The sequence below is a fragment of the Saccopteryx bilineata genome, chromosome 5 (genome assembly GCF_036850765.1).
Source record: "Saccopteryx bilineata isolate mSacBil1 chromosome 5, mSacBil1_pri_phased_curated, whole genome shotgun sequence".
Taxonomy (NCBI): Eukaryota; Metazoa; Chordata; class Mammalia; order Chiroptera; family Emballonuridae; genus Saccopteryx; species Saccopteryx bilineata.
The window spans coordinates 139,129,178-139,149,270 of NC_089494.1; the positions used below are offsets into that span (position 1 = coordinate 139,129,178).

At 39.1% G+C, this 20,093-nt stretch overlaps 1 protein-coding gene across 1 annotated transcript in view; it reads right to left on the reverse strand.

Moving 5' to 3' along the window:
- GPR158 (G protein-coupled receptor 158) overlaps positions 1 to 20,093 on the reverse strand; it is a 532,888-nt gene that overhangs the window by 302,869 nt on the left and 209,926 nt on the right. The window lies entirely within an intron of this gene.

Here is a 20,093-nt window from a genome sequence, read left to right on the forward strand (position 1 = left end):
AACTACAAAAATTGATTGCCAACTAAGATTCAGGCAGCTGACTCTATATGGCATATATATGATACAATAAAAGAATTTTAAAGGTTAAAAAACAAAATTTAAAAATTAAAAATTTTAACTTAAATTTCAAAAAAGTTAAACAATATCGTCAAGTATGGGTAAGAAAATGGTCCAACTTCCTTTTGAGAAAGAGATTTCAAATGCTGCTATATTTTCAGAAAATATTCTATATAAGAACTTAAGCACCTACAGAATTCCATATAGTCATGAATTATTTAGTTTTCATTTACATAATTTTAACATGCTATTATATTAAAACAAATATATGCAATGAGTAATATTTAGGATACTTTTAGCTAGTATTAATTAGGATGTTTTTAGCTGTATCAGAAAACCTTGACTCCACTAAATTACAGCAATAAGGAATTCATTACTTTACAAAAGAACCCAACAGGTTGGCAATTCCAATGTTGATTAATTCACTACTTTAACATCATCTTTAAGGACCTCATTTTTCTTTATTTTACTATTTTTCCATATATATCCATGTATTAGTTTTGTCATGTAGCTTGTGACCTTGTGATCAAAAATGGCTACAACATTTCCAAGCCTCATAGTGTCCAGAGGCAGAAAAGGAAACCTATTCTATTTTAGAACAAATAAAACATTTCTCAGAATCCCTTTAGCAGACATTTTTTCCATCTTGTCTCATTAGTTACAGCTTTATAATGGACAGCCCTGGCTTAAACCAGTTATTGACAAGAATAGGAGAGTGCGCCAAATTGGATAAGATCTATCAGGACCTAACCCTGACTCGTAAGGGAAAAACAGATATCTGCATGGAATCAGATTTCCATTAACAAAGAAGAGTAAAGGGGAGGGAAGCTGGTTGTGGAGGAAGCAAAAAGCATCCACTATTTAACAGCCCACTGAATCACAACAAAGTACAACATAAATGGTTTGTGGTTGTAAGGTCGGTGGATAATGGGGGATGGTCACGTGGGGAACTCAGACCTGCGAACTTTGGCTAGGACTGCCCGCAACCAAGCGTGCCAAAGGAGGCTTCACAGGAACCGTTTGGAAAAAAGCGACTGTCTGCCAGCCAGTGAGATTTCACCACGTTATGTTAGCTCGACTTCCCTAGAGGGACCCCTTTAAATATCTCCCACGCGGTTTAATCCGTGCAACTTCCCTGGCCTCCATCTTACCTCAGGGCCAGGGAAACTTGCCGGGCGGGATGCGCTGTACTCAATAAAGCCTTTGCTATTCTACACTTGGTGGCTCCGAGCCCTGTTTCTTCCTTCTAGGCGGGAAAAAATACCTACATTTTGGTGCCGAAAACCCGGAAGGAGTAGAAGTCCACAAGGACCGCTCCTCTTCCTCATCCCCTCTGAGAAAGAACCAGGAGAAAGAACCAGGATCTCCGACCTTCCACCTACTTTGGCGCATGGTGCAGTAAGTCCCCTGCCTCCCCCCCGCCACAGTTCTTTCCTCTGAGAATCCCTGTCCGAAACCGTAGCTATGTCAGGAAAGTCTTTTCCGTCCGTCCGAGTGCGTGTGCTTGTCCCCAAGCACATCCACTTTACCTTTTTCATCCGTGGCCAGACTTTGAGTTTTTAGGACGCTAATACTCAATACTGACCACTCCGAGGACTGAGGGCTGCTGTGGGGGCACAGGAATCTCCCTCCTTAAAGAAGAAGAAACTGTTCTTCTTCTCCACTGTGGCCAGGCCACAGAACCCACTGAACTAGCCTCCTGAAGAGACTTTCGGTGTTAACACCCTCACCAATTTAACTATCAACAAAAAAGCTGGGAACTGATTGGAGATCTCTTACATTCACTTCTAATTATTCGCGCACCCGTCCTTAATCTCTGTGCCTCCTGTTCCACTGCGCAGGTCTTTTTCTGGCCAGAGAAACCTCACCTAAAACCTCCACTCCTAATCTTTCCTTCTCCGTGGACTCCCAACTCTCTCTCCCTCCTGTCTGAGCCCCGGGGGCTCCCCTCTCTCGGGACTTTTCTCTGGTCCCTCTGCGGACCTCTTTTGTGCTCGGGTCTCTTCCCTCTGAGAGCCACCTCCCTCCCTTCGCAAAAACCTGTTTCTTATTCACCACTACCATCTCTTTCTCCTCCCCTGCTGGCCAGGGGCCCCTCCCTTCACTGTGTTCTTAAGTCCGTCCTCCTTCAGGCCTTTCTCCACCTACTATTGGCTCTTACACTAGTTTGCAGGACTCCGATGTCCAACCCCAATTTTCTTGCAGGAAGTTCTGGCCCTGTCCTGCCTTTGGTTCCAGCATTTCCTGTGGGATCTGGGTTCCGGGCTCCACACGAGCCCTCCTCCTCTTATTCTCAACTCCCAAACCCCTATCCTGGACCTGTGAACACGGCATTTAAAGTTTTTAACGGTCCCAATTAGTAGAAACAGGCCAAGGCTGTTTTCCAGGCCTGCATGCAGCAGAAGGTAACGTTCTAAACCCCAGCTCTTGTGGCAACCCTGAGACCAGCAGAGCCACTAGCAGCTTCCTTTCAGTGTGGCAAGCAGGACCACTGGTCCCGGCAGGGCCCCAGCTGGCGGCTGCCCACTGAGCCCTGCCCTGACTGCAAGCAGCCCAGTCACTGGCGGAGCAATTGCCCCTTTGGGCAACAGGCTTTTCCTCAGCGCCTCTACGTGCAGGACAAGCCACGTGAATGGGAAGGCCAATCCAGCCAGGTGGGCGCATCGCTCAAACTCCTAGGACACGGCCTGGACTCAGAGAACCCAGGTTATGCTGCAACGAGTGGGTAAGTCCATCTCATTTCTTGTGGACATGGGGGGCTGCCTTCTCTGTTTTGCCATCACACTCTGGTCCTCTAGTTCCCTCCAGGTCTCGGTTATGGGAATGGATGGGATTCCCTTTTTTTTTTCCCTTTTATGCCACTCCTGACATGCAATTTTTCCTCAAGCTTGCCTCCTTACAGGACCACTGGCAGTCGGAACCACTGGACTCCATCCATCTCCAGCTCACCAAAAGGCTGGACCCTGCAAATCCCCCTATTACTCCTTTTTTTAAAAAATCCTTACAGGACCGCATCCGCGAAGTTTCTCCAGTCACAGCCAAACAGATGTTCCTCCTGACACCCCTCAAAGCCACCACCTTCTGATATCCCCCTCCCCACGACGCCCCTAATCAGCAGGAAGTAGCCAGATGAATAAATAGCGCCCTTTTCTATTTAACACAAAAGGTCAGAATGTAAGGTCAGTGGATAATGGGGGATGGTCACATGGGGAACTCAGACCCGCAAACTTTGGCTCGGACTGCCCACAACCAAGCGTGCCAAAGGAGGCTTCACAGGAACTGTTTGGAAAAAAGTGACTGTCTTCCAGCCAGTGAGATTTCACCACGTCATATTATCAATAGCTCAACTTCCCTAGAGGGACCCCTTTAAATATCTCCCACACGGTTTAATCCGTGCAACTTCCCTGGCCTCCATCTTACCTCAGGGCCAGGGAACCTTGCTGGGCAGGATGCACCGTACTCAGTAAAGCCTTTGCTATTCTACACTTGGTGGCTCCGAGCCCTGTTCCTTCCTTCTCGGCAGAGAAAAATACCTTACAGTGGTATTACTCAAAATATTTTTTTTTCTGTATTTTTCTGAAGCCGGAAATGGGGAGAGACAGCCAGACAGACTCCCGCATATGCCCGACCGGGATCCACCCAGCACGCCCACCAGGGGGCGTCGCTCTGTTGCGACCAGAGCCACTCTAGCGCCTGGGGCAGAGGCCAAGGAGCCATCCCTAGCACCCGGGCCATCTTTGCTCCAGTGGAGCCTCGGCTGTGGGAGGGGAAGAGAGAGACAGAAAGGAAGGAGAGGGGGAGGGGTGGAGAAGCAGATGGGTGCTTCTCCTGTGTGCCCTGGCCGGGAATCAAACCCGGGACTTCTGCACGCCAGGCCGACACTCTACCACTGAGCCAACCGGCCAGGGCCCAAAATATTTTAATGCTATTAATTTTTATACATTCCCTCTGGTTCTATTTTCTATGTATTTTTTTTTATCTTGCAAGAATTATACAGAATTCAAGAATAAAAATTTAAATAAAGAGATCAGCTTATCCACATATTGTATCTTATTTTTATAAATAGGTAGACAAGCTAAATACAGTGGTACCTTGAGATATGAACAAACTGACATACAATTTTTTTAAGATATGAACTGCGACTTGGTCCGTATTTTTGTTCGAGATCCGAGCGAAATTCCGAGATACGAGTTGTGATTCTGGAAGCTGCCGCTAGTTGGCGCATTGGTACATGGGTCCAGTCTCAGCAGTTTGATATACAAGTTGACTGACTTACGAGCTTGGTTACGAGCTTGGTTACAGAACAAATTAAATTTGTATCTCAAGGTACCACTGTACAAGGATTCATTTTATTTATTTATTTTTTCTTGTGGGAGAGACAGAGAGAGTCAGAAAGAGGGACAGATAGGGAAAGGCAGACAGGAAGGGAGAGAGATGAGAAGCATCAATTCTTCATTGCAGTTTCTTAGTTGTTCATTGATTGATTTCTTATATATGCCTTGATGGGGGGGTAGGGGGGAGCTACAGCAGACCAAGTGGCCCCTTGCTAGAGCCAGTGACCTTGGGCTCAAGCTGGTGAGCCTTGCTCAAACCAGATGAACTTGCGCTCAAGCTGGCGACCTTGAGATCTTGAACCTGGGTCCTCTACGTCCCAGTCCAATGCTCTATCCACTGAGCAACCACCTGGTCAGGCAAAGAATTCATTTTAAAATAGATGCCCAGTCAAGCATTTGAGTAACTTCACAGATAGCTCCATCACCCATATAATTTTTTTTTCTTAAACTAAATTTATTGGGGTGACACTGATTAATAAAAGTATATTGGTTTCAAGTATGTAATTCTATGATATAACATCTGTCTATTGCATTGTGTGGGCACCACCCAAAATCAAATCTTCTTCGATCACCAAGTATTTGAACCCCATTAGAATTTTGTACCTCCCACCTCCCTTCCCTCTGTTAACCACCATTGCTGTCTGTGTCCATGAGTTTTGTCTGTTTGTCTTGTTTGTTCATTTTTTACTTTCAGTTTTATATCACACATATTAGTGAAATCACATGGTTCTTGACATTTTCTATCTGATTTATTTTGCTTAGCATAATACACTCAAGATCCATCCATGTTGTCACAAATGGTGGCAGTACTTTATGATTTCTGATGGCTGAGTGTATTCCATAGCATATAAGTATTGCCTCTTCTTTATCCAATCCTCTATTAATGGACACTTCGGTTGTTTACCTGTCTCGGAAACCATGAATGAAGCTGTAATGAACATAGGGATGCATATATCTTTGCAAAAAATGTTTTTAAATTTGGGGAGTACTTACCCAGAAGAGGGGTTGTTGGATCATAGGGTAACTTTATTCTTAATTTTTTGAGGAACTTCTGTACTGTTTTCCATAGTGGCTATACCAGTTTACATTCTCATCAGCAGTAAATGATGGTTTCTTTTTCTCCAAAACCTCTCTAACACTTGTTATTATTTGTTTTGTTGATAATAGTCATTCATGTGTGTGTGTGTGGGGGGGCAGAGACAGGGAGAGGGACAAATAGGAAGAGACAGACCGGAAGGGAGAGAGATGATAAGCATCAACTCATAGTTGTGGCACCGTAGTTGCTCATTGACTGCTTTCTCATATGTGCTTTGACCCAGGGGGCTACAGCAGAGTAAGTGACCCCTTGCTCAAGCCAGTGACCTTTGGGCTCAAGCCAGTGACCATGGGGTCATGTCTATGATCCCACACTCAAGCAAGTGAGCCCATGCTCAAGCTGGCGACTTCAGGGCTTCAAACCTGGGTCCTCTGTGTACCAGTCTATCCCACTGTGCCACCTGGCATTTTCCTGATAGCTGATAAAGTTGAGCATCTTTTCATACATTTTTTGGCCATTTGTCTTCTTAGGAGAAGTGTTTATTCAGGTCCTCTGCCCACTTTTTAATTGGATTCTTTTCTTTTTTTTTTAATTTTTTTTTTAATTTTTCCGAAACTGGAAACGGGGGAGGCAGTCAGACAGACTCCTGCATGCTGGATCCACCGGCATGCCCACCAGGGGGCAATGCTCTGCCCCTCTGGGGCATTGCTCTTTTGCATCCAGAGCCATTCTAGCACCTGAGGCAGAGGCCACAGAGCCATCCTCAGCATCCGGGCCATCTTTGCTCCAATGGAACCTCGGCTGTGGGAGGGGAAGAGAGAGACAGAGAGGAAGGGGGGGAGAGATAGAGAAGCAGATGGGCGCTTCTCCTGTGTGCCCTGGCTGGGAACTGAACCTGGGACTCCTACACGCCAGGCAGATGCTCTACCGCTGAGCCAACCGGCCAGGGCCAGATTCTTTTCTTGTTTGGTGTTGAGTTGTATGAGTTCTTTAAATATTTTGGATATTAACCCCTTGTCAAAGCTGTTGTTTGAAATATCTTCTCCCATTTAGTTGACTGCCTATTTGTTTTGTTGTTGGTTACTTTTGGTCTGCAGAAGCTTTTTAATTTGGTATAGTCCCATTCATTTATTTTTGCCCTTATTTCCCTTGTCTTTGGACTCAGAGTCATAAAGAGCTCTCAATGTCCATGGTTCACAAATTTAGTACTTATCTTTTCTTCTATGTAATTTATTGTTTCAGGTCTTATATTTAGGTCTTGAATCATTTTGAATTAATTTTTGTATATGGGAACAAACAGTAGCCTAGTTTCATTTTTTTTGCATGTGGCTTGCCAATTTTCCCAGCACTATTTATTGAAGAGGTTTTCTTTTCTCCACTGTATATTATTTGCTCCTTTGTCCAATATTATTTTCCCATAAACATGCAGGTTTTTTCTGGGATCTCAATTCTGTTCCATTGGTCTGTGTGTCTATTTTTCTGCCATTATCATGGTGTTTTTATTTTTTTCCTTTTGCAAGTACAATTCGAAGTCAGGGAGTATGACACCTCTGGCTTCATTCTTTTTTCTCAGGATTGCTCTGGCTATTCAGAGTCACTTTTGGCTCCCTACAAATGTGATGAATCTTGTTCTATCTTTTTTAATGCCATTGGGGTTATTTTTTGTGTGGGGTTTTTTTTTTTTTTTTTGGATAGCAGTGCCCTTTATTGTGATAAAGAAGCAGGCTTTGTTCAGAATGTGACCTCTCAGAGCCAACAATGCCATTGGGTTTTTGATGAGGATTGCATTAAACCTGTATATTGCTTTGAGTAATATGGCCACTAAACTATATTGATTCTTCTAATCCATGAATATGGAATATCTTTTCATTCTTGTGTCTTCTTCAATCTTTGCTAATAATGCTTTGTGGTTTTCAGTATATGGGTTCTTTACATCCTTTGTTAAGTTTATTCCTAGGTATTTTATTCTTTTTGTTTTAACTGAAAAATGAGGAGTGACATCAGAGAAATGGTAGAATGAAAGATACTGCTCATTCTCCTCCCTGAAATTTCAATAAATTCTACAACTATATGCAGAGAAAAAACCCCAGATGAACCTGAAATATACACACACTAGATAGACAAAGGTACCATCATGCAAGAAGGTGGGCCAAAGCACAAAAGAAAAATAATACCAGAGGACTGAGTCTTTCTCCTTCCTCATGGACCTGAGGGAGGGAGGCACTGTTTGTGCAGGCTTTGTGTCAGACCCAGAAGAGCTGGGAGAAGAATCTGGGGTGAAGGAGCAGAGCAAGGGGCAACGACCAGGGAGCAGGGCCGCTTCCGGGCATCTGCTGCATCCATGATTGCAGGGCTGAGATAATACAGGCACAAGGCACAAACAAAGCCAGTGACAAGCTCCCAAGAACTGCAGGCAAATAGCTTGTGGAGATCGGCCCACAGGACACTGGGGCATGCTTTATCTGCCTGCCTGACACGCACAATTTAGCCGTGTGGCGCCAGACGTGCTAGATCTGGGATCTGGGATCTGCATACCACCGGCTCTGAAGCTCAGGCACCGGCTTGCCAGATGGAGTTTAGCATGTGTGGACAGGTCTGAGCCTCTGAGCTGCGATCTCTGCCGCAGCTGCTCCTGACACTCAGGGACACAGGCTTGTGGCGTGCACCCCCGGCCCAGCCCAGGGCTATGCCTGGAGAGTTTAGAGTGATAACAGAGGAAAGACTGGACTCTGTCACCACAGCCTCCCGGATCCTCATTGCTCTCCTTGCTGCGAACACAGCAGTGGTGGCAGACCTTCCTCCACTAGGTCTCCAGGCTGCTTTCTCCTGTGAGAGGCAGGGGCATCTGGAGACTAAATCCCCTGCTCTGTGGGGACAGAGGATGGGAAAGCCTTGGAGGCCTCCTGGTCAGCCAATGCCAGTATCATAAAGTTGCAAAGCACTAGCAATAAGCCCCTCCTACCAATGCCACACCACTGCCTTCATCATTACAGAGGTGACAGCTAGGCCTTAACAGAGCACATAAGAATCTTGCAGAAGCAAATCTTTGGTGCAGCTCCCCCTGCCATAAAAAGGAATAATTATCTCTTGTTGGGGTTATTAACAATAACCCCTTGCAAATGCCATCAAGGAAAAAAAATCAAATATGGATATACAAGACAGAGACGTAACTCAGCTAGATCATGAAAAATCCCCAGGAAAAAAATCTCAATTACATGGAAATCTTAGAGCATAATGACAGAGAATTCAAAATTGAAGCTCTAAAAATACTCACTAAGAGACAAGAAAACATGGAAAGGCAATTTATTGAGCTCAAAAAACAACTTAATGAATAAAAAGAGTACTTCACCAAGGCAACTGAAACTATAAAAAAGAATCAGAGATGAAAAACTCAATACACAAACTGAAAAATGAGGTAACAAGTTTAGCCAATAGAACAGGCCAGATAGAGGAGAGAATCAGTGACATTGAAGACAGGCAACTAGAGATACTACAGAGAGAAGAAGAGAGAGACTCACGAATTTTAAGAAATAAGAAAGTTCTACAAGAATTGTCTGACTCCATCAGGAAGAGCAATATAAAAATAATGGGTATATTAGAAGAGGAAGAGAGGGAAAGGGGAATGGAGAACATACTGAAACAAATAATCAAGAACTTCCCAAGCCTGTGGAAAGAGTTAGAGCCTCAAATCCAAGAAACAAACAGAATGCTGAGTTACCTCAACCCAAACAAACCTACTCCAAGGCACATCATAATGAAATTATTACAAATCAATGACAAAGAAAGAATCCTCAAGGCAGCCAGGGAAAAGAAGGATGTAACATATAAAGGAAGGCCCATTAGGCTATCATCAGATTTCTCAGCAGAAACTCTAGAAGCCAGAAGAGAGTGGACCCCAACTTTTAAAGTACTGAAAGAGAGGAACTACCAGCCAAGAACACTATAGCCATCAAAGTTATCCTTCAAATATGAATGAGAAATGAAAACATTTACAGACATACAGAAGCTGAGGGAATTTATCACCAGAAAACCCCCACTACAGGAAATACTAAAGGGGGTTATCTGACCAGATACAAAGAACAAAACAAGACAAACTTACAAGTAAAAATTTTTTTTAACAAAACAACAATAAAAACAAGGATGATCTGTGACAATAATAACACAAAAGGGGAGAGGATAAAGATCAGCAGTAACAAAGGAGGATGGAGTGCAGAAGCACTCAAGAGATAATGGGCTCTAATAAACATGATAATTTTTCTTCTAATAACCTAATGTAACCACCCCTGAAAATGCCACAACTGAAACACATAGCTTATAAAAAGAAGAAACAGAAGACAGAAGTATAGAAAATCACCAAACAAAAACAAATGACAGAAAAACAAAAAAGAAGAACCAAACAAGACACAAAGCTATCAGAAAACAGTATATAAAGTGGCAATAGGAAATCCTCAAGTGTCAATAATTACACTAAATGTAAATGGATTGAACTCACCAATAAAGAGGCAGAGAGTAGCAGATTGGATCAAGAAGCAAAACCCAACAGTATGCTGCCTTCAAGAGACACATCTAAGCTACAAGGATAAAAATAGATTTAAAGTGGAATGTTGGAAAACAATTCTCCAAGCAAATAATATTCAAAGAAAAGCAGGAGTAGCTATACTCATATCTGACAATGCTGACTACAAGACAACAAAGGTAACCAGAGACAAGGATGGACATTTCATAATGATAAAGGAGACAATGTATCAAGAAGACATAACATTCCTTAATATATATGCACCAAACCAAGGAGCACAAAATATATAAGACAGCTACTAACTGATCTAAAAGTATAAACCAAAAAAATATATAATCATACTTGGAGATCTCAATACACCATTGATTGCTTTAGATTGTTCATCCAAACAGAAAATCAATAAAGAAATATTGGCCTTAAATGAAACACTAAAACAAATGGACATAATAGACATCTACAGGACATTTCATCCCAAATGTCAGAGTATACATTTTTCTCCAGTGTACATGGAACATTCTCAAGAATAGACCACATATATGCTGGGCTTACAAAATCAACACCAACAAATTCAGAAAGATTGAAATTATACCAAGCATATTCTCTGACCATAAAGCTTTGAAGCTAGAATTCAACTGCAAAAAAGAAGTAAACACACCCACAAAAATGTGGAAATTAAACAACATACTTCTAAAAAATAAATGGGCCAAAGAAGAAATAAAAGAAGAGATCAAAAGATATATACAGACAAATGAAAATGACAACCCAACATATTAGAATCTCTGGGATGCAGCAAAATCAGTAATAAGAGTGAATTTCATATCATTACACGCTTATATGAAAAAGCAAGAGAGAGCCCAAGTAAACAACCTAACATCACATCTTAAGGAACTAGAAAAAGAAAAACAAAGGCAAACCAAACCCAGCAGAAGAAAGGAAATAATAAAAATTAGAGCAGAAATAAATAAAATAGAGAACAGAAAAACTATAGAAAAAATTAATTCAACAAAGAGCTGGTTCTTTGAAAAGATTTAAAAAAACTGACAAACCCCTGGCAAGACTCATTAAGGAAAACAGAGAAAAAACTCATATAAACAAAATCCAAAATGAAAGAGGAGAAATTACCACAGATATCATAAATATACAAAGGATTATCACAGAATACTATGAAAAATTATATGCCATCCAATTCAACAATCTAGAAAAAAATGGATAAACTTCTAGAACAATACAATCTTCCTAGACTGAATCAAGAAGAAGTAGAAAGCCTTAATAGACCGATAAGCAGGGAGGAAATAAAAAAACTATTAAAAACCTCCCCAAAAATAAAGGTTCAGGGCCAAATGGATTACTAGTGAATTCTACCAAACACTCAAAGAAGAATTGGTTCTTATCCTTCTCAAAGTCTTCCAAAAAATTGAAGAAGAAGCAATACTTCCAAACACATTTTATGAGGCCAACATAACCCTCACACAAGAACCTGGCAGGGACAACACAAAAAAAGAAAACTACAGACTAATATCTCTAATGAATACAGATGCAAATATCCTAAACAAAATACTAGAAAATAGAATACAAGAACAAATAAAAAAATAATTCATTATGATCAAGTGGGATTCATCTCAGAAACACAAGGATGGTTCAACATATGCAAAACGATTAACATCGTAATACACCATATCGACAGAACAGAGAAAAAAAACCCCATATGATCTTATCAATAGATACAGAAAAGACATTCAATAAAATACAACATCATTTTATGTTTAAAATACTCAACAAAATGGGTATAGAAGGAAAATACCTCAACATAATAAAGGCCATTTATGAAAAACCATCAGCTAACATCATACAAAATGGTAAAAAACTGAAAACTTTTCCTCTAAAATCAGAAACAAAACAAGGTTGTCCACTCTCTCCCCTCCTATTCAACATAGTGCTGGAAGTTCTAGCCAGAGCAACCAGACAAGAGAAAGAAATAAACAGCATTCATACTGGGAAAGAGGAAGTAAAGGTTTCACTTTTTGCAGATGATATGATCCTGTATATAGAAAACCCCAAAGACTCCAGAGAAAAGCTATTAGAAACAATAAACCAATACAGTAAAGTTGCAGGATACAGAATTAAGCAGAAGCCTATTGCTTTCTTGTATGCCAACAATGAAACTTCAGAAAAAGAACTAAAAAAAATAATCCCTTTTACAGTAGCAACAACAATAACAAAAAATACCTAGGAATAAACATAACAAAGAATGTAAAGGACCTATATACTGAAAACTACAAAGCATTATCAAAGGAAATTGAAAAAGACACAATGAAATGGAAAAATATTCCTTGTTTGTGAATAGGAAGAATAAATATAGTTAACATGGCCATACTACCAAAAGCAATATACAAATTTAATGCAATTGCCATCAAAATTCCAATGTCATTTTTTTTAAAGAAATGGAACAAAAATTATCAGGTTTATATGAAACCATAAAAATACCTTGAATAACCAAAGTAATCCTAAGGGGAAAAAAAAGAAGCTGGAGTCATTACAATACCTGACTTCAAACTATACTACAGAGCCATGATAATCAAAACAGCATGCTACTGGCAGAAAAATAGAAACACAGACCAATGGAACAGAATAGAGAGCCCAGAAATAAAACCACATATATATGTTGAAATCATCTTTGATAAAGGAGCCAAAAACACAGAATGAAGAAAAGAAAGCCTCTTCAATAAATAGTGCAGGGAAAATTGAAAAGCCATATGCAGGCCCTGGCCGGTTGGCTCAGTGGTAGAGCGGTGGCCTGGCATGCGGGAGTCCCAGGTTCGATTCTCAGCCAGGGCACACAGGAGAAGTGCCCATCTGCTTCTCCACCCCTCCACCTCTCCTTCCTCTCTGTCTCTCTCTTCCCCTCCCGCAGCTAAGGCTCCATTGGAGCAAAATTGGCCCAGGTGCTGAGGATGGCTCTGTGGCCTCTGCCTCAGGCCCTAGAATGGCTCTGGATGCAACAGAGCGACGCCCCAGAGGGACAGAGCATTGCCCCCTGGTGGGCATGCTGGGTGGATCCCGGTCGGGCACATGCGGGAGTCTGTCTGACTGCCTCCCCGTTTCCAGCTTCGGAAAAATGAAAAAAAAAAAAAAAGAAAGAAAGAAAAAAGAAAAGCCACATGCAAAAGAATGAAACTTGACTACAGTTTATCTCCTTGCACAAAAATTAGTTCAAATGGATCAAAGAACTAAACAGAAGATCTGAAACAATAAATTACATAAAAGAAAACATAGGTACTAAACTCATTAACCTTGGCTGTAGAGAACATTTTATGAATTTGACTCCAAAGGCAAGGGAAGTGAAGGCAAAGATAAATGAATGGGACTACAGCAAACTAAGAAGCTTCTGCACAGCAAAAGAAACTGTCAACAAAACAAATAGGCAACCAACTAAATGGGCGATGATATTTTCAAATGACAGCTCTGATAATGGACTAATATCCAAAATATATAAAGAACTCACAAAATTCAGCAACAAACAAACAATCCAATAAAAAAGTATGGGAAGAGGACATGAACACACACATTTCTCCCAAGAAGAAATACAAATGACCAACAGATATATAGAAAAATGCTCTTCACTAGCTATTAAAGAAATGCAAATCAAAACTACAATGAGATACTACCTCACACCTGTTAGATTAGCTATTATCAACACAGCAGGTAATAACAGTGCTGGAGAGGATGTGGAGAAAAAGAAACCCTCATTCACTGTTTGAGGGAATGTAAATTAGTGCAATCATTATGGAAGAAAGTATGGTGGTTCCTCAAAAAATTAAAAATAGAACTACCATATGACCCAGCAATCCCTGTACTGAGTATATACACACAAAACTTGAAAACATGGGTACATAAAGACACATGCAGCCCCATGTTCATCACAGCATTATTCACGGTGGCCAAGACATGGAAACAGTGAAAATGCCCTTCGGTAGAAGACTGGATAAAGAAGATCTGGTACATATATACTACGTACCAGAATACTACTCAGCCATAAGAAATAATGACATTGGATCATTTACAACAACATGAATGGACCTTGATAACATTATACTGAGTGAAATAATCAGAGAAAGCTAAGAACTATATGATTCCATACATAGGTGGCGCACAAAGTTGAGACTCATGGACATAGACAGGGAGGGGTGCAGTGGTTACCAGGGGGAGGAAGGGGAGGGGCTTAAAGAGAAACAAAATGTAGGGTGACAGAAGATGATTTGACTTTGGGTGATGGGTATACAGCATAATCGACTGTCCAAGTGATGTTGAGATGTTTTCTCTAAATCTATGTACTCTGATTGACCAATGTCACTCTGTTAAATTTAATTGTCTAAATTAAAAAAAAATGCCATATTAGAGAGGTTAATTCTGAGTGGCAAGATAACAGATGGCTTCTGTTTTGTTTTAATTGTATTTTGTTCTGTGTTTCATTGTGTGTTTTTTTCCCCCTCTATGTGCTTTGCAAGTGTTCTGCAATAAAGACCTATGGCTTCCAGAAAAAAAAAAAAGAAAGAAAAATGAATTATTTTTCCACTTCTTTTTCTAAAATTTCATTATAGTGTATAGGAGTGTAATAAATTTTTATATATTGATTTGCATATTGCAACTTTACTGTGTTTGTTTATTGTTTCTAATAGTTTTTTTGGTGGCATAATCTTTTTCAACAATAGCATTATGACAGTTATTAATCTTCACATTTGATAATAATGACAACAAATTTTTATCAGGTGCTTACTGTGTACGAGCACTATGTTCAGCACTTAAAATTTAAGGAACCCCTATTACATCTTCATAGGAAGTCTTTTAATTATTACTCTTATCTCCTTTTTTACCAAAGATAGAACAGAATCACCGAAAAGTTCTTTAAATTTTTCAAGGTCACACAACTAATAAATGGTGGAGACATTTAGCCATTTTTGTGATCAGCAATTTTAAAAGATTATTGAGTATCCAATATAATAAATTCCTAGTGCAGAATCAAGATTTATTTTATTTTATTTTATTTTTTTTACTATTCAATAACTCTGCCTTGGAGAAGCAAACTTCATACAACCAAGGTTCTGGGTTAACAATAAATTATGTACAAAATGATAACATTGTTTTAGAAGCTTTGAGAAAAGAACAGAAGACCTTATTAGAATAGCCTTCCTTCAGACTCTACAACTCCCTGGACAGGGAGAGGAAGTAATTATTTAGAGGAACAGTCTTAATTACTAGACAAAACACCAACAACAATACTGAACTTCTGTGTTTTAAAAAATTCCACAGGACCATACACAATAGCAGTAGAATGCTTTATATTACATATAAGCCAGAAAATATTCCAGTTACCATTTGAGGTATTTTATTTCAGATTCATGAATAAAATTAAAAAGTTAACAAGTTGTTTATAAAGACAAGATTCTATCATTTAATTCTATCATTTATAACATCAACAAAAGAAACTGTTATTACATCACCTCATAACACTAGAAATTTCTGTTTCTATGCAAAAAGCTATTAGTGTGTAATGAAATATTAATAGCAAGAATGTAGTTGCATCTTTGGCATCTAACCAAGTGTAAGCCACTAGTTAGCCATGTATTTAGGCCAAAAAAAATCCAAGGATAGTACTCATCCATTTGCTCTTTCTCTGTACTGTATTAATTCAAAATTTTATGTTGGATTATTGTAGAAACATAATATTGAAAAAATATGTAGATTGTACTTATATCCTGAAACGTTATCTGTAACACTTGGGGTCTCCCAGTATTTTAGAGGTTTGTGCAATATTCCTTCTATAAATAATGTGGAGAAAAATTATTTAAAATATAAAAAATGTACATTGACCTTTTCTATCTAGTCAACTGTTCACGAGATAGATCCTTTTGTCCTGACCTTTCCTTAACCTTAGATTGATTCCTGCCCAATCCCTGACTTGCATATCATTAATAAAGATACATCTGAAAGGATTTTGACTTTTTAATTTTTTTTTAAATAACAAAAAGTTTAAAATGGGAAAGTCAATATATAGAAAGCAGTGAGTCAAAAATCTCTCATTTCATATTGGTCTGGTACTTTTTTTCACAGTATATATATTTTTTCTAGTATCACATTTTATTCTCACAAGATCTTTATGCCATGGTAATGGAGGTAATATTGATACCACTTTATAGAAGAACTGAGTCACATACAAGTTGAATGCCTGGGGTGACCCAGTTATTTGGAAACAATCATAACTGGAATCCTGGCTCAAGGTCTTCCCATTCAGACCTTGCTTCCTTCAGATATCATACTTTTGGGCTCCAGTTGTATAGTATGAAAGACTGTATGCATATTTAAAACTGAACCTAACCTAGCAAAGGCTTCTGGATTTCTCAGGACTCCTGAGGTCAACTTTGTTGTCAGATGCACTGAAGTTTCACAATGACAGGTGACTGAAACAAATGGGGGGGGGGTATGTTTCCAGTAAGATAAAATTAATAATTATATGATTTGAGTAAATGACTCTAATAGATAATAGAGTAAGTTGACAATTAAGTCCATTTTTGGTTCCTTTTTTAAAAAATATTTCTGCCAAGTCTACTCATAATATACTCCTTGTTTAAATTCATAAATAGTTTCACTAAGCTCAAAGTAACTAGTTTAATACCTAAACTTTGGGATGATGGTCATGATGATCATGATGATCATGATGAATATTATTGTCAAAATTTGAAATAAATCTAATTTCACTTTTTGTTGTCATTTTATACAAATCACCTATTGTCTTTCAATAATTTTATTTTAGCTTCTTATAGATAAAATACTCCCTTTGGTTCTAGTAGGAAGCTACTCTCCTTTAAAAGTTTTATGGATGAAACTAATGTATTTCCTACACAGGAACTCTATTATATTTGAACTACAATGTAAAGGCTTAAAAAATAAAGCAACACCTGAGAAACTTTGTAAAAGCAAAGGAAGGAGGCTGTCTCTGGGCAATCTATACTTGGCCCAGGACACTTGAAATTAAATTCAAATAATATCATATAAGAATCTCAGTTATATTCTTTCTGTCAAAGCTCCAAGAATTCACCCTGCAATTAGATGGTTGGTATGAGCTTCTCTTAACATAAAGAACAACCACCTGTTTTTTGAGAGTAAAGTATTTTAATATATAACTTCTGCTTACATGTTTAGTTAATAAGGATTTGGTCTCTTCCCATTCGTGAAGGAATTTAGAAACTAGTAAATAACTATTCTTGTCTTCTTGAATGAAAATCCATTTTCAGTCACTTAGTCTCCCTTCTTCATTGCATCGTGGCCAATCACTTAGTTACAGTGGGACAAAAATCTTACTATAACATTCACACCTTAGATTGGGGATGAGCTCCAAAGTCACCTGAAATCAAATATTAAATAATTAAAAATAAGAAAATATCTTAAATCTGCCTCAAAATAATATAAAACTCTGTATGGTAATTATTTTACATATTAAATTTGAGAACTGCTGGGATACCTAAAAAACCAACCAAGAGAAAGATTATATGCAGAAGTATGGGCATTCAAACCACTGTGCGTTTAAAACAACTACTAAATCCCTAGTTAATAGATAATGGGTAGAAACTTCTATTGTCTTCCTGCTTGCCTACAGTGTTTACTTCATTCTCTTTAGCTGTCAGACTTCTATAACCTTAAATAATTCAAAGAAATATTTTTGTTGTTACAAGTATTAGAGAGAACGAAAAACATCCTATGGGGAAGACTTATGTTCTAAAGCTAAGTTATGTTAAAAAATAAAATCAGCTGAACTCCACCACTCTTTGAGTACCTCTTGTCTGGAAGGTCCTATGACCCAATGGACACTAAGAAAGTGAAGTTTCTTTCTGTCATGTTTCTCTAAACTTTCTCTCAAATGCTTAGTTCATCCTTGAACTGGTTAATGTTAAGCAAGGATTAATAACTCAGATATTCTATCTTTCCCCTCCTGCTCTAAACCATCTTTTTTCTTTACATGCTGATGCTGGGGGAACCCTAATGTGTATTGGAATGATTCTTAACATGAAGAGTAACTATTCTTCCTTAGGGGTAAAGTATTATTTTTAGGATTAGCATTGATTTCTTTAAGTTAGAAGGAAAAATCTTAAATACTGTAAATTAATTTTAAATGTAAATGTTCTTTTTCAAGTTAAATAGACTTACATCAAGTTAGAAGAAAGATGAGAAAAGAGCAGCATGGTATGATAAAACAATGAAATGAAAACAAGAAGATGTGGACAAGTTTTCCCAGGTCAGAAAATATAACTTTTAGTAATTCTGAGATCCAAGACCCTACTCAAACGCAACATGTGGATCTTAGAGGTTTTCAAAAAATATTTGTTAAACTTCGCTACTGAGTTTTGTGCAGTGTTCTCTCTAGGCCTCCATTTTTTAATCTATAAAATTAAGGGGTTGGACAAGAGATGTCAAAGTAAAATTTTAGCTCTAATGTTCTATGAATTCTTGCTAGATCCCGTTCACAGGAAAGCAACATCACAGGCTGCAAACTATGAACAGAGTACCATAGTTTTACTTGAAGAACTTGACCAATTTTACCATTTTCTATCTTTTTTTCTATCTTCATCTGTTTTAGCCAAAATAGATTTCATAATATAATTCAGCCAGATGACAATGGCAGCAGTTCCTAAACCTATCAGCACATTCAGAATCACTGCAAAGCTATTTCCAACCCCAGATTTACTGAACTGGAATCTCAGAGATGGGATCTCAGAAATCCTCAGAAACGTATTTGCCAAAAGCAATCCCCATGTGATTCTTTTTTTTTTTTTTCTTTTTCCGAAGCTGGAAACGGGGAGAGACAGTCAGACAGACTCCCGCATGCGCCCGACCGGGATCCACCCGGCACACCCACCAGGGGCGACGCTCTGCCCACCAGGGGGCGATGCTCTGCCCCTCTGGGGCGTCACTCTGCCGTGACCAGAGCCACTGTAGCACCTGGGGCAGAGGCCAAGGAGCCATCCCCAGCGCCCAGGCCATCTCTGCTCCAATGGAGCCTTGGCTGCGGGAGGGGAAGAGAGAGACAGAGAGGAAGGAGGGGGTGGGGTGGAGAAGCAAATGGGCGCTTCTCCTATGTGCCCTGGCCAGGAATCGAACCCGGGTCCCCCGCACGCCAGGCCGACGCTCTACCGCTGAGCCAACCGGCCAGGACCTCCCCATGTGATTCTGATAACACATTCCATGAATCACCAAGTTTAAAACCATAGAACTATATATATATACTTCTCACAAAAATTAGGGGATATTTAAAAATGAATATGAAGCAATAAAAAAAGAAGCATTTAATTTTTTATTATTAAACAAGAACATCAGAAAAGCAAACAAGTCAAAGAAAGTTGTTTGATTATGCAAATGAGATGTAAAACCAACTTTTATTTTATTGGTGAAAATGCACTATACAAAAGGCTGAAAGTACTAGAGTATTTGCTCATTCCTTGATCCCCTAATTTTTGTGAACAATGTGTGTATGTGTGTATATATAATATATTATATATATCTACTCTTTCTCCTTGGATGCCACATGTTAACAAAGGACTTTTGTCCTTTTTCATCACTTCTTGGACTCCATTTTTGTTTTCATATGGTTTTAACTATTTTTTAGAGAATATTTCAAATATACACAGAGTAGATCAAATAGTCAACCCCCATGTACCTCTCAATAATTATCGATTCATTGTCAGTCTTATTTTATCTATATTGCCATTCCCACATATTTAAAATCAAATCCCAGAGAGAGCTAAAGATCTTTTTTAAATCATAATAAAATGCATTCTTCACAAAATAATATCACATTCTAACACTCTGGAGAAGGTGGCTTGCATGGCCCAAGTCTCTAACCTAAGTGCAGAACTTGGAATGAAACAGGCTACATACACTGATGACAGCCTCAGGCAGTGGTGGCCACTTCTTTTCAGAATCACTGCTTTTAGCCTTTCTTAAAGCTCATTTTCTTTCCTACACACTTTGATATGCTATCACACTTCTTGGAGTAATGGATAAGTGAGTCTCTTTTTCTGCTATGGTTCATAGAAATCTCTTGTTCAACCTCACATCTAATCATGATAAGGCTTACATAAATATAAACCAGTAGCTCACA